The 16,044-nt window shown below is 41.8% G+C and overlaps 1 protein-coding gene across 1 annotated transcript in view; it reads left to right on the top strand.

Annotated features, from left to right (window-relative positions):
- The first annotated feature begins 315 nt into the window (after positions 1-315).
- dnmt3b (DNA methyltransferase 3 beta) overlaps positions 316-16,044 on the top strand; it is a 69,486-nt gene continuing 53,757 nt past the window's right edge. Inside the window, exon 1 of the mRNA XM_062977592.1 lies at positions 316-385. The gene's annotated coding sequence lies outside the window, so the exon portion shown is untranslated. The remainder of the gene's footprint in view (positions 386-16,044) is intronic.

A 16,044-nucleotide genomic window follows, 5' to 3' on the forward strand; every position in this document is an offset into this window, starting at 1 on the left:
TCAGAGTTTTTAAAATACTGGTGGCTGCATCCTGCGTGGGGGAATCCTTTGTTGGGAGGTGTTAGCTGGCCCTGATTGTTTCCTGTCTGGCATTCCCCTACTGTCCTGATTTTTAGAGTTTTTAAAAATATTGTTAGCCAGATTTTGTTAACTGCAAGAGGAGAGAGGAGCTGCCTGCCTACCTGTCTCTCTTTTCCTTCCTTCCTTCTTACCTGCAGGAGGCCCCGCCCACATAGGGGCGTGGCCAAGGCCAGGAGGGAGGGGCGTGGCCTGGAGGCGTGGGTGGGCGTGGCTTCCCGGGGGAGGGCGCCTTTGCAGACCCGGGAAAACGAAGGAGGAGAGAGAGAGAAGAAGAAGAAGAAGAAGGAGACTCGGGAGGAAGAAGGTGAGCTGCTCTCTTTTTCCCCCTTGATCCCACTTTCCTCCCCAGGTAGCACTCCAGCTCTTCTGTACCCCAGGCAAGCAAGAAAATGCATGCAAAATATTCATGCAAAAAGTTAGCAAAAACTATAAAAGTTTGGGCTTTGTCTCCGGAAAGGAAGGGAGCCGGTTTGCTTGGTTGATTGGTTGCTTTTCCTCCCCTTCCTCCTCTTCTTCCTCCCCATTGGATCTCCTGAAAGGCCCCATTGGATCCAATGATGATGATGATGATGATGGTCCTGGTTGGATCTACTTCCATATATATAATCCATATAATCCAGTATCTCATCCTATTTTGTCTGCTTTGGATTGAATTATATGATCCCATTTGGACTGGGTTGTATGAGGCCCTTTCCACACAGCTGCACAAAATCCACTCTGAACCGGATTATATGCCAGTGTGGACTCAGATAATCCAGTTCAAAGCAGGTATTGTGGATTATATGACTTGATATTACAGGTTATAGGGCTGTGTGAATACATTATAATCCAGTATCTGATCCCATTTGGACTGGGTTGTATGAGGCCCTTTCCACACAGCTGCACAAAATCCACTCTGAACCGGATTATATGCCAGTGTGGACTCAGATAATCCAGTTCAAAGCAGGTATTGAGGATTATATGACTTGATATTCCAGGTTATAGGGCTGTGTGAATACATTATAATCCAGTATCTCATCCTGTTTGGACTGGATTATATGAGGCCCTTTCCACATATCTGCACAAAATCCACACTGAACCGGGTTATATGCTAGTGTGGACTCGTATAATCCAGTTCAAAGCAGGTATTGTGGATTATATACCTTGATATTCCAGGTTATAGGGCTGTGTTGATATATTGCCAGATAATCTGGGATACAGAGCAGTATAGATCAATACTAGGATATATATTTTCTGTATCTGATCCCAGATTATCTGCTTTGAACTGGATTATACGAGTCTCCTGTGTCTACATTGTCAGATAATCTGGGATCAGATCCATAGGGCAGTGTAGATCCAGAGGATGATATCTTTTTCTGTATCTGATCCCAGATTATCTGCTTTTGAACTGGATTATATGAGTCTCCACTGCCAGATAATCCGGTTCAAAGCTTCAGAAACCAAGGCCCCCCATACAAAATCCAGATTATCTTCTTTGAACCGGATTATCTGGCAGTGGAGACACATATTTCAGTTCAAAGCAGATAATATGGAATGTCTGCCTTGATAAAATAGATTATATGACCGGGTAGAAAAACCTGAGTTCCTTCCACACCACCCTATATCCCAGGATCGGATACCACATTATCTGCTTTAAATCGGATTATGTGAGTCCCCACTGCCAGATAATCTGTGATAAAATAATCTGGGATCAGATCCTGGGATATCGGGCAGCCTAAGGCTGGATCTACACTGCCATATAATACAGATTATCAAGGCAAATAATCTGCATAATTTGAACTACATTATGTGAGTCTACACTGCCAGATAATCCAGTTCAAATCTGGATTTTATATGGCAGTGTAGCAGGGGTTTAAGACTCCTAGATCCCTTTCCAATGGACTCTTTCTTTCCAAGGCTGCTCAGGCTCCTTCTACACTGCCATATAATCCAGATTATCAAAACAGATAATCCACATTGTTACTAGTTTTATTTTTCATTGTTGGATTGTATGTGGTGTATTTATGTTTATTACTTCTATTATTTTTAAATTGTTGTAGGGTTCTGTTTTTATTATGTGTATTGTATTTTTTATCATGTTGGGAAACTGCCCTGAGTCCCCTGAGGAGATAGGGCAGTATATAAATAAAGTTGTTGTTGTGCATTATTTCTTATGGTAGATTTGTTGTGCCTTTTGCCCTGCTGTGCAGTCCTGGGAGTTGTAGTTTGGTGGGACTCAAGACCTGCTCAAACTACAACTCCCATAGCATTGAGCCATGGCAATTAAAGTGGGATCAATCTGCATTATTTCTTATGGTAGATTTGTTGTGCCTTTTGCCATGCTGTGCAGTCCTGGGAGTTGTAGTTTGGTGGGACTCAAGACCTGCTCAAACTACAACTCCCATAGCCTCTAGCAACTGCAATAAAAGTGGGATCAATCTGCATTATTTCTTATGGTAGACGTGTTATACTTTTTGCCATGCTGTGCAGTCCTGGGAGTTGTAGTTTGGTGGGACTCAAGACCTGCTCAAACTACAACTCCCATAGCATTGAGCCATGGCAATTAAAGTGGGATCAATCTGCATTATTTCTTATGGTAGATTTGTTGTGCCTTTTGCCATGCTGTGCAGTCCTGGGAGTTGTAGTTTGGTGGGACTCAAGACCTGCTCAAACTACAATTCCCATAGCTTCTAGCAACTGCAATAAAAGTGGGATCAATCTGCATTATTTCTTATGGTAGACGTGTTATACTTTTTGCCATGCTGTGCAGTCCTGGGAGTTGTAGTTTGGTGGGACTCAAGACCTGCTCAAACTACAATTCCCATAGCTTCTAGCAACTGCAATAAAAGTGGGATCAATCTGCATTATTTCTTATGGTAGACGTGTTATACTTTTTGCCATGCTGTGCAGTCCTGGGAGTTGTAGTTTGGTGGGACTCAAGACCTGCTCAAACTACAATTCCCATAGCTTCTAGCAACTGCAATAAAAGTGGGATCAATCTGCATTATTTCTTATGGTAGATTTGTTGTGCCTTTTGCCATGCTGTGCAGTCCTGGGGGTTGTAGTTTGGTGGGACTCAAGACCTGCTCAAACTACAATTCCCATAGCTTCTAGCAACTGCAATAAAAGTGGGATCAATCTGCATTATTTCTTATGGTAGACGTGTTATACTTTTTGCCATGCTGTGCAGTCCTGGGAGTTGTAGTTTTGTGGGACTCAAGACCTGCTCAAACTACAATTCCCATAGCTTCTAGCAACTGCAATAAAAGTGGGATCAATCTGCATTATTTCTTATGGTAGATTTGTTGTGCCTTTTGCCATGCTGTGCAGTCCTGGGAGTTGTAGTTTGGTGGGACTCTAGACCTCCTCAAACCACAATTCCCATAGCTTCTAGCAACTGCAATAAAAGTGGGATCAATCTGCATTATTTCTTATGGTAGATTTGTTGTGCCTTTTGCCATGCTGTGCAGTCCTGGGAGTTGTAGTTTGGTGGGACTCAAGACCTGCTCAAACTACAATTCCCATAGCTTCTAGCAACTGCAATAAAAGTGGGATCAATCTGCATTATTTCTTATGGTAGACGTGTTATACTTTTTGCCATGCTGTGCAGTCCTGGGAGTTGTAGTTTGGTGGGACTCAAGACCTGCTCAAACTACAATTCCCATAGCTTCTAGCAACTGCAATAAAAGTGGGATCAATCTGCATTATTTCTTATGGTAGATTTGTTGTGCCTTTTGCCATGCTGTGCAGTCCTGGGGGTTGTAGTTTGGTGGGACTCAAGACCTGCTCAAACTACAATTCCCATAGCTTCTAGCAACTGCAATAAAAGTGGGATCAATCTGCATTATTTCTTATGGTAGACGTGTTATACTTTTTGCCATGCTGTGCAGTCCTGGGAGTTGTAGTTTTGTGGGACTCAAGACCTGCTCAAACTACAATTCCCATAGCTTCTAGCAACTGCAATAAAAGTGGGATCAATCTGCATTATTTCTTATGGTAGATTTGTTGTGCCTTTTGCCATGCTGTGCAGTCCTGGGAGTTGTAGTTTGGTGGGACTCTAGACCTCCTCAAACCACAATTCCCATAGCTTCTAGCAACTGCAATAAAAGTGGGATCAATCTGCATTATTTCTTATGGTAGATTTGTTGTGCCTTTTGCCCTGCTGTGCAGTCCTGGGAGTTGTAGTTTGGTGGGACTCAAGACCTTCTCAAACTACAATTCCCATAGCTTCTAGCAACTGCAATAAAAGTGGGATCAATCTGCATTATTTCTTATGGTAGATTTGTTGTGCCTTTTGCCATGCTGTGCAGTCCTGGGAGTTGTAGTTTGCTGGGACTCAAGACCTGCTCAAACTACAATTCCCATAGCTTCTAGCAACTGCAATAAAAGTGGGATCAATCTGCATTATTTCTTATGGTAGATTTGTTGTGCCTTTTGCCATGCTGTGCAGTCCTGGGAGTTGTAGTTTGCTGGGACTCAAGACCTGCTCAAACTACAACTCCCATAGCAATGAGCCATTGCAATCTGCATTGTTTCTTATGCTGGGTTTGTGATGCTTTTTTACAGCCCTTTCCTGGGTGCATCTGCATTATAAAACTATGCTTGGCATCCTTTTAATCACCATGACTCCATGCTAAGAGTCCTGGGAGTTGTAGTTTTGCAAGGTCTTCAGCCATGCTTGCATGGAGCCATGGCTGTTAAAAGCGGTGTCAAAACTGCATTCATTCTGCATTGTAGGCACACAATAGTTTTCTCTCCAATGGCCCAATTTTGCTGCCCGGTAAAGGACAAAAGAAGGGGAGAGAAGAGCTAATTTTGTGTTAATCCTTGACATCAAAACCAACAAAGCAACAAAGGCAAGAAGATTTATGGTCGCCCAGCCTTTTGTTAAGCGGGGGCCATAAATCTGCTTGCCTCTTTAAAAAGTTTATGCAAGACTTTTCTTATAAAAGGAGAGCCAGGGTGGGTGCCTGACAATGGATTTTATGGTGTTTACTTTTTCTAATACTTGCATGAAAGCAGGCATGGGCAAACCTGGGCCCTCCGGGTGTTTTGGACTCTAACTCCCACAATTCCTAACAGCCGGTAGGCTGTTAGGAATTGTGGGAGTTGGAGTCCAAAACACCCGGAGGGCCCAAGTTTGCCCATGCCTGCATTGGAGGTATTGTAACATTGCAGTGCATTGATTATTGAAATCTATTTGCAGAAATGCTAATTCCTTTTAGGCTGCCATAGAGTGTGTCTACACTGCAATTTGACACTGCTTTAACTGCAATAGCTCCTTGCTGTGCAATCCTGGGAGTTGTAGTTTTGCAAGGTCTTCAGCCTGCTCTGACAAAGAGCGCCGGTATCTCAATAAACTACAACTCCCAGGACTCCAAAGCTGCTTCTTGCAGAGAAAAAAAGCGATGAATAGATAAACATGATGATGATGATGATGATGATGGAGTTGAAGGATTTCCTGGGCCATATGGCCATGATCCAGAAGTATGTACCTCACAACCTCTGAGGGTGCCTGCCATAGATGTGGGTGAAACGTCAGGAGAGAATACTTCTGGAACATGGAGATATATTCCTCACAGCCTCTGAGGATGCCTGCCATAGATGTGGGTGAAACGTCAGGAGAGAATACTTCTGGAACATGGCCACACAGCCTGGAAAATACACAATAACTCCAATAATAATAATAATAATCATCATCATCATCATCATCTCAGCCAGCATTTGGGAACAATAGACATTGACAAAATCACGATCTGCCAACTGCAAAAGGCCACCCTACTGGGATCTGCACGCATCATCTGAAAATACATCACACAGTCCTAGACACTTGGGAAGTATTTGACTTGTGATTTTGTGATATGAAATCCAGCATGTCTATATTGTTTGCTATGTCATAATAAAATAATAATAATAATAATAATAATAATAATACAGTAGATTCTCACTTATCCAAGCTTCACTTATCCAATGTTCTGTATTATCCAAGGCAGTCTGCCTTTTAGTGGTCATTGCTTTTGTAGTAAATGTTGCAATGTTTTGTTGCTAAATTCGTAAATACAGTAATTACTACATAACATTACTTTGTATCGAACTGATTTTTTTGTCAATTTGTTGTAAAACATGAGGTTTTGGTGCTTAATTTGTAAAATCATATTGTAATTTTATGTTCAATAGGCTTTTTTTTAATTAATCCCTCCTTTTTATCCAACATTTTCGCTTATCCAAGGTCCTACCGGCCTTTTTATCTTGGTTAAGTTAGACTCTACTGTAATAATAATAATATTGGGAGTCGAAGGCTTTCATGGCCGGAATCACTGGGTTGCTGTGAGTTTTCCAGGCTGTTTGGCCATGTTCCAGAAGCATTCTCTCCTGACCTTTTGCCCACATCTATGGCAGGCACCCTTAGAGGTTGTGAGTTCTGTTGGAAACTAGGCAAGTGGGGTTTATATATCTGTGGAATGATGTCCAGGTTGGGAGAAAGGACTATTGGGAGAAAGACCTATATGTGAGCTTTCCAGGCTGTCTGGCCATGTTCCAGAAGCATTCTCTCCTGACGTTTCACCTACATCTATGGCAGCCATCCTCAGAGGTTGTGAGGTCTCTTGGAAACTAGGAAACTGGGGTTTATATACCTGTGCAATAATATCCAGGATGGGAGAAAGAACTCTGGTGTGAATGTTGCCATTGGCGATCTGGATTAGCATTGATTGGCCTTTCAGCTTCAAAGCCTGGTTGCTCCCTGCCTGGGGGGATTCCTTTGTTGGTTGGTGTTATCTGGCTCTGATTGTTTCATGTCTCAAAAAACAGGGGAATTCCAGACATGAAAGAATCAGGGCCAGTTAACACCTCTTAACAAAGGATTTCTCCAGGTGGGAAGCAGCCAGGCTTTGAAGCCACAAGGCCATTTAATGCTAATCAAGCTGCCCAATTGCACCATTCACACTTGCTTCCAAAAGACAAGATTTCTTTCTTCTACTCTGGACATTATTTCACAGAGATATAAACCCCACTGACCTAGTTTCCAACTGACCTCACAACCTCTGAGGATGCCTGCCATAGATGTGGGTGAAACGTCAGGAGAGAATGCTGCTGGAACATGGCCAGACAGCCTGGAAAACTCACAGCAACCCAATAATAATAGCACTGAGCTGTGGCAGTTCAAGTGTGGTCAAACTGTGTTCATTCCACACCTTATGTCTCTCGCTTTCTCAGCGTTTGGTTTGGTTTAAAACAAGGTATCTTGCAACAGTTACAATGCAATTAAATTAAACAACCGTAGTCAAAACATGGATGTAAAGCATTTAGAAAAGCAATTCCAATGAAACAACAGAATGTGTACAGTTTATCTGTGATTGCAATTTTCTTGCCTACCTCTAGTGACCTTAGGCCAGGAAGTTCTCAGAGTTGCATCTACACTGAAGAACTGATGCAGTTTGACGCCACTTTGAATTCCATGGCTCTATGCTATGTTTTTTCCAAGGATTTTTTTTTGCCTTCTCTGCCAAAGCAGGTCAAACTACAACTCCCAGGATTCCACAGCACTTAAAGTGGTGTTGAATTGGATTGATTCTACAGTGTAGATGCACCCTACAAGGCACGTGGGCACCACATTTGTTCAAAAGCAACAGTAATAATAACTGTGTTGCTATGAGTTTTCCAGGCTGTCTGGCCATGTTCCAGAAGCATTCTCTCCTGACGTTTCACACACATTTATGGCAGGCATCCTCAGAGGGTATGAGGTCTGTTGGAAACTAGGCAAGTGGGGTTTGTTTATACAGTAGAGTCTCGCTTATCCAACGTAAACAGGCCGGCAGAACGTTGGATAAGCAAATATGTTGGATAATAAGGAGGGATTAAGGAAAAGCCTATTAAACACTCCAGTTAGGTTATGATTTTACAAATTAAGCACCAAAACATCATGTTATACAACAAATTTGACAGAAAAAGTAGTTCAATACACAGTAATGCTATGTAGTAATTACTGTATTTACAAATTTAGCACCAAAATATCACGATGTATTGAAAACATTGACTACAAAAATGCGTTGGATAATCCAGAATGTTGGATAAGCGAGTGTTGGATAAGTGAGACTCTACTGTATATCTGTGGAATGATGTCCAGGGTGCGAGAAAGAATGGTCCAGCATTTTGGTGTAATAAAATAATATGTCCAGGTTGTGTCCAGGATATTATTTGAGAACACAGAAATTCTGGACCAATCTAACAATCACCGTGTCAAATGGCACAGAAAAGCTATTGAAATCCACAAGCATATGGACAATGTGTTGTCAAAGGCTTTCATGGCCGGAATCACAAGGTGGTTGTATATTTTCCGGGCTGTATGGCCATGTTCCAGAAGTATTTTCTCCTGACTTTTTGCCCACAGATGTGGTGAGATGTGGGCAAAACGTCAGGAGAGAATACATCTGGAACATGGCCATACAGCCCGGAAAATACACAACAACCATATGGACAATTTAACCAGAAAGGAGGAAACCATGAAAATAAACAAAATCTGGCTCCTAGTACATTAGAGTCTCACTTATCCAAGTCTCGCTTATCCAAGCCTCTGGATAATCCAAGCCATTTTTGTAGTCAATGTTTTCAATATATTGTGATATTTTGGTGCTAAATTCGTAGATACAGTAATTACAACATAACATTACTGCATATTGAACTACCTTTTCTGTCAAATTTGTTGTATAACATGATGTTTTGGTGCTTAATTTGTAAAATCATAACCTAATTTGATGTTTAATAGGCTTTTCCTTAATCCCTCCTTATTATCCAAGATATTCGCTTAACCAAGCTTCTGCCGGCCCATTTAGCTTGGATAAGTGAGACTCTATTGTATTAAAAAACTCTAAAATCAGGAGAGTAAATATAGAACAACACTCAGAAGACAAGGGAATTCCAGCCAGGAAACAATCAGGGCCAGCTAACACCTCCCAACAAAGGATTCCCCCCAGACAGGAAGCAGCCAGGCTTTGAAGCTGCAAGGCCATTCTGTGCTAATCAAGGTGGCCAATTACAACATTCACACTTGCCTCAAGCAGACCTGGACATTATTCCACAGATATATAAACCCCATTTGACTAGTTTCCAACAGACCTCACAACCTCTGAGGATGCCTGCCATAGATGTGGGTGAAACGTCAGGAGAGAATGCTTCTGGAACATGGCCATACAGTCCGAAAAACTCCCAGCAACCCAGTGATTCAGGCCACGAAAGGCTTCAACAAAACTTTAATAACAATTGCCTTGGAGAGCATGAGAAGATGTGTTGTCGAAGGCTTTCATGGCCGGGATCGCAAGGTTGTTGTATGTCTTTCGGGCTGTCTGGCCATGTTCCAGAAGTATTCTCTCCTGACGTTTCGCCCACATCTATGGCAGGCATCCTCAGAGGTTGTGAGGCATGAGAAGATGCTTCTGCAGGAGGAGGAGGTGTGGCCGGTTCCCATGCCTTGCCAGCCGCATTGGCAAAGCAAACGACCCTGCGGCCATGCTTCCTGCAGCACATGGGCCAGATGATGCAATTGGCGCTCTTGCGAAAGCAGCTTTGTCTTGGTGCGCATGGAGAGAGTATGTGGCTTGTGGGCCAGTCCCGCACCAATCTCTTTGGCTAGCACTAGCCTCAGGCTGCAAAGGGGTTGGTGACCTGCTCTTCCCACTTTTGGACTATGTTGCCTTGCAAATGTGCAAGCCATAGTAGCTTAAAGGCATCTGATCCTATCTGATTTTGGAAATTAAACAGGGTCAGGCCTGGTTAGCGTTTGGATGAGGGACTGCAAATACCATGAATGCAGTATTAAGTCTCCAGTAGAAAGTACAACCTTGAGGATTCCATAAAACGGAGCCGTGGAAGCTAAGCAGGGCTAGCCCTGGTTAGTATTTGGATGGGGGACTGGCAGTGCTTTATTTGAGAGGAAGGGACTGGCAAGACCGCCTCTAAGGCCCCATCTACATTGCCATATGAGATCCAGATTATCCGCTTTGAACAGGATCATATGGCAGTGTGGTCCCTTCTATATAATCTTCTATATAATTCTAGAATTATATAGTGTGGCCCCTTCTATATAATTAGGTCCCTTCTATATAATCTGCCATATAATCCTCATCATCAAAGTAGATAATCCACATTATCTGCTTTGAACTGGATTATATTGGGCCCTTTCTACACTGCCATATCATCCGGTTCAAAGAACATAATCTGGATTTTATATGGGAGTGTAGAAGGGGTCTAAGATAATCCGGTTCAAAGAACATAATCTGGATTTTATATGGCAGTGCAGAAAGGGATCTAATATAATCTGGTTCAAAGAACATAATCTGGGTTTCATATGGCAGTGTGGAAGAGGTCTAAATTAATCCGGTTCAAAGCACATAATCTGAATTTTATATGGCAGTGTAGAAGGGGTCTAAATTAATCCGGTTCAAGGGACATAATCTGGATTTTATATGGCACTGTAAAAGGGGTCTAAATTAATCCGGTTCAAGGGACATAATCTGGATTTTATATGGCAGTGTAGAAGGGGGCCTAATATAATCCGGTTCAAAGAACATAATCTGGATTTTATATGGCAGTGTAGAAGGGGTCTGATATAATCTGGTTCAAAGAACATAATCTGGATTTTATATGGCAGTGCATAAGGGGTCTGATATAATCCGGTTCAAAGAACATAATCTGGATTTTATATGGCAGTGTAGAAGAGGCCTAATATAATCCAGTTCAAAGAACATAATCTTGATTTTATATGGCAGTGTAGAAGGGGGTCTAAGATAATCCGGTTCAAAGAACATAATCTGGATTTCATATGGCAGTGTAGAAGGGGGTATAATATAATCCGGTTCAAAGAACATAATCTTGATTTTATATGGCAGTGTAGAAGGGGGTCAAAGATAATCCGGTTCAAAGAACATAATCTGGATTTCATATGGCAGTGTAGAAGGGGGTATAATATAATCCGGTTCAAAGAACATAATCTGGATTTTATATGGCAGTGCATAAGGGGTCTGATATAATCCGGTTCAAAGAACATAATCTGGATTTCATATGGCAGTGTAGAAGGGGGTCTAAGATAATCCGGTTCAAAGAACATAATCTGGATTTTATATGGCAGTGTAGAAGGGGGCCTAATATAATCCGGTTCAAAGAACATAATCTGGATTTTATATGGCAGTGTAGAAGGGGTCTGATATAATCTGGTTCAAAGAACATAATCTGGATTTTATATGGCAGTGCATAAGGGGTCTGATATAATCCGGTTCAAAGAACATAATCTGGATTTTATATGGCAGTGTAGAAGAGGCCTAATATAATCCAGTTCAAAGAACATAATCTTGATTTTATATGGCAGTGTAGAAGGGGGTCTAAGATAATCCGGTTCAAAGAACATAATCTGGATTTCATATGGCAGTGTAGAAGGGGGTATAATATAATCCGGTTCAAAGAACATAATCTGGATTTTATATGGCAGTGCATAAGGGGTCTGATATAATCCGGTTCAAAGAACATAATCTGGATTTCATATGGCAGTGTAGAAGGGGGTATAATATAATCCAGTTCAAAGAACATAATCTTGATTTTATATGGCAGTGTAGAAGGGGGTCTAAGATAATCCGGTTCAAAGAACATAATCTGGATTTCATATGGCAGTGTAGAAGGGGGTATAATATAATCCGGTTCAAAGAACATAATCTTGATTTTATATGGCAGTGTAGAAGGGGCCTAATATAATACGGTTCAAAGAACATAATCTGGATTTTATATGGCAGTGTAGAAGGGGTCCAATGTAATCCGGTTCAAAGAACATAATCTAGCTGGCATCCTCAGAGGTTTGTTCAGATGTCTGTTGGAACAAACCTCTGAAGATGCTTGCAACAGATGCAGGCAAAATGTTGGGTTTCTGTGAGTTTTTTGGGCTGTTTGTCCATGTTCCAATAGCATTCATTCCTAACATTTCACCTGCATCTGTGGCTGGCACCCTCAGAGGTTTGTTCAGATGTCTGTTGGAACAAACCTATGAGGATGCTTGACAGATGCAGACAAAATGTTGGGTTGCTGTGAGTTTTTTGGGCTGTATGGCCATGATCCAGTTGCATTATTTCCTAATGTTTTACCTGCCTCTGTGGCTGGCAGCCTAAGAGGTTTGTTCAGAGGTCTGTTGGAACAAACCTTTAAAGATGTTTGCAACAGATGTATGCAAAGAGTTTTTTGGGCAGTATGCCCATGTTCCAATAGCATTCATTCCTAACGTTTCACCTGCATCTGTGGCTGGCATTCCTCAGAGGTTTGTTCAGAGGTCTGTTAGAACAAACCTCTGAAGATGCTTGCGACGGATGTAGCCAAAAAGTTGGGTTGCTGTGAGTTTTTTGGGCTGTATGTCCATGTTCCAGTAGCATTCATTCCTAACGTTTCACTTATGTCTGTGGCTGGCATCCTCAGAGGTTTGTTCAGAGGTCTGTTCGAACAAACCTCTGAGGATGCTTGCAACAGATGCAGGCAAAATGTTGGGTTGCTGTGAGTTTTTTGGGCTGTATATCCATGTTCGAATAGCATCCATTCCTAACATTTCACCTGCATCTGTGGCTGGCACCCTCAGAGGTTTGTTCAGAGGTCTGTTGGGACAAACCTCTGAGGATGCTTGCAACAGATGCAGGCAAAATTTTGGGTTTCTGTGAGTTTTTTGGGCTGTATGGCCATGATCCAGTTGCATTCTTTCCTGAGGTTTCACCTGTACCTGTGGTTGGCATCCTCAGAGGTTTGTTCAGATATCTGTTGGAACAAACCTCTGAAGATGCTTGCAACAGATGCAGGCAAAATTTTGGGTTTCTGTGAGTTTTTCGGGCTGTATGTCCATGATCCAGTAGCATTCATTCCTAACGTTTCACTTGCATCTGTGGCCGGCATCCTCAGAGGTTTGTTCAGAGGTATATTGGAACAAACCTCTGAGGATGCTTGAGACAGATGCAGGCAAAATATTGGATTGCTGTGAGTTTTTTGGGCTGTATGTTCCAATAGCATTCATTCCTAACGTTTCACCTGCATCTGTGGCTGGCACCCTCAGAGGTTTGTTCAGAGGTCTGTTAGAACAAACCTCTGAAGATGCTTGCAACAGATGCAGGCATTGTGTTGCTGTGAGTTTTTCAGGCTGTATGTCCATGTTCCAATAGCATTCATTCCTAACGTTTCACCTGCATCTGTGGCTGGCACCCTCAGAGGTTTGTTCAGAGGTCTGTTCGAACAAACCTTTGAAGATGTTTGCAACAGATGTATGCAAAGAGTTTTTTGGGCAGTATGTCCATGTTCCAATAGCATTCATTCCTAACGTTTCACCTGCATCTGTGGCTGGCATTCCTCAGAGGTTTGTTCAGAGGTCTGTTGGAACAAATGTCTGAAAATGCTTGCAACAGATGCAGGTGAAACATCGGGAAAGAATGCTAGTGAAACATAACCATACGGCCTGAAAAAAAACTCACATCAACCCAGTGATTCCGGCTATGAAAGTCTTCAACAACACATTCCTATTATAAATTGGATGGGGGATTTTGGGAGTGGCAGTCCATAAAGAAGAACCTGCTGCAGGGCATATTTCAAAGGCAGGAACTGGAAGAACAACCTCTGGTTAAAATAAAGCTCTATGGCATTTATGAGCCTGCTATCTATCTATCTATCTATATATATAAAAGGGTAATGGAATCACGGCACCGGACAAAACAACTAAACGCCCCACAACCTTGAAAATTGACAACACAACCTCTCATCTACGCCTCTACGTTCATACAACAAAAATAAAAGAAAAATTAAATCCTAGCCACAGCAACGCGTGGCCGGGCACAGCTAGTAAGTCAATATACAAATTGGCTGCACATTCAAATAGACAACTTTCCCATAAAGATGGAATTTGGAACGTTAAAAACGGTGACCTGTATGGCAAGTATCTTGGATTCTACTTAATACTTTGAAAGCCTCATTCTTTCCAATCTCTTTGCACCGAAAAGGCTTGTGTCTCCTGCAGATATCGGCTGCGGTGAGGGGCTTCGGAGCCTTTCCTGCAGCAGCGGAAGGAAGCCGAGGGTCTTTTTTTCCTTCTCGCTATAGGCGAAACCATAAAGCAGAGGTTTCCTGGCACCTGGGGTCTTCCGCAGCCAGAGAAAAACTTGGGGCCCCCAAGGAAAAGGGGGTTGGCAATAGTTACAAGCCTTTGTAACTATTAGAAAGGATTTAGTTTCCCAAATGGCCAAAGCTGATTCATGTTGTGTGCCTTTGGGTTGTGTTGCCATGTTCCGGAAGCATTCTCTCCTGACGTTTCGCCCACATCTATGGCAGGAAACCTCGGGCCCTTTCCTTTTCCCCCTCAGCCGCTTAAGCTTAAGCAGCTGAGGGGGAAAAGGAAAGGGCCCGAGGTTGCCTGCCATAGATGTGGGCGAAACGTCAGGAGAGAATGCTTCCGGAACATGACCAAACAGCCCGGAAAAACTCACAGCATCTGGACAGACCTTGTTTTGAACCATATCTTCTCCACATACATATATATCTTGATGATGCCTTTTCCATCTGTGCCAAGCCCAATGAAAATGAATCCAGACACATGGATGCCACTGTGTATCCACATTTGAAACATTTTCTGTTCCTGGTTTGAAAGTGTTGTTTCCTGTTTAATTCTGCGGTCCTTCCTTTGAAAGTAGCTGTTATCCTCCAGAAACTTTGTTTTTGTGGCTGACTTGGTTGAGACTCTGATGAAATATTCATTGAAAAGCAAAAGCAAAATGTGCTATAGCAGGATGTCCTGCAAAAATTTTGGCAGTTTAGTAAAGTTTTCCCAAAGTTTTGGCAGTTTAGTAAAGTTTTCCCAAAGTTTTGGCAGTTTAGTAAACTTTTCCCAAAGTTTTGGCAGTTTAATAAACTTTTCCCATGTTTGCATGATAGAACCAGTTAGGATTTGACATTTATAACCTAGGCACAAAAATACAGTAGAGTCTCATTTATCCAAGCCTCGCTTATCCAACATTCTGGATTATCCAACACATTTTTATTTATTTATTTATTTATTTTTCAAACTTATATGCCGCCACTCCCCTAGGGCTTGGAGCGGCTTACAAGAACCGGCTAAAATCAACAATTTAAAAAAACATCTTAAAAACATCTTTAAAAAACATCTTAAAAACATCCTAAAAGCAACTTTTAAAACATCAACAACAGAACTAAAAAGCCTGTCGAAAACATGTGGTCAATGTTTTCAATACATCATGATACAGTAGAGTCTCACTTATCCAACATAAACAGGCCGGCAGGACGTTGGATAAGTGAATACGTTGGATAATAAGGAGGAATTAAGGAAAAGGCTATTAAACATCAAATTAGGTTATGATTTTACAAATTAAGCACCAAAACATCATGTTAGACAACCAATTTGACAGAAATATTAGTTCAATACGCAGTAATGTTATGTAGTAATTATTGTATTTACGAATTTAGCACCAAAATATCACGATTTTTTGAAAACATTGACTACAAAAATGCGTTGGATAATCCAGAACCTTGGATAAGTGAGTGTTGGATAAGTGAGACTCTACTGTATTTTGGTGCTAAATTCGTAAATACAATAATTACTACGTAGCATTACTGTGTATTGAACTACTTTTACTGTCAAATTTGTAGTTCAACATGATTTTTGGTGCTTAATTTGTAAAGTCATAACCTAATTTGATGTGTAATAGGCTTTTCTTTAATCCCTCCTTATTATCCAGCATATTTGCTTATCCAACATTCTGCTGGCCCGTTTATGTTGGATAAGTGAGACTCTACTGTAGTATTAAGTTAGGTTTTTCCCTGACATTAAGTCTATTTGTGTCCGACTCTGGGGGTTGGTGCTCATTTCCATTTCTAAGCCGAAGAGCCGGCGTTCTCCATAGACACCTCCAAGGTCATGTGGCCGGCATGACTGCATGGAGCGCCGTTACCTTCCTGCAAAAGCAGTAC

The sequence above is a fragment of the Anolis carolinensis genome, chromosome 4 (genome assembly GCF_035594765.1).
Source record: "Anolis carolinensis isolate JA03-04 chromosome 4, rAnoCar3.1.pri, whole genome shotgun sequence".
NCBI lineage: Eukaryota > Metazoa > Chordata > Lepidosauria > Squamata > Dactyloidae > Anolis > Anolis carolinensis.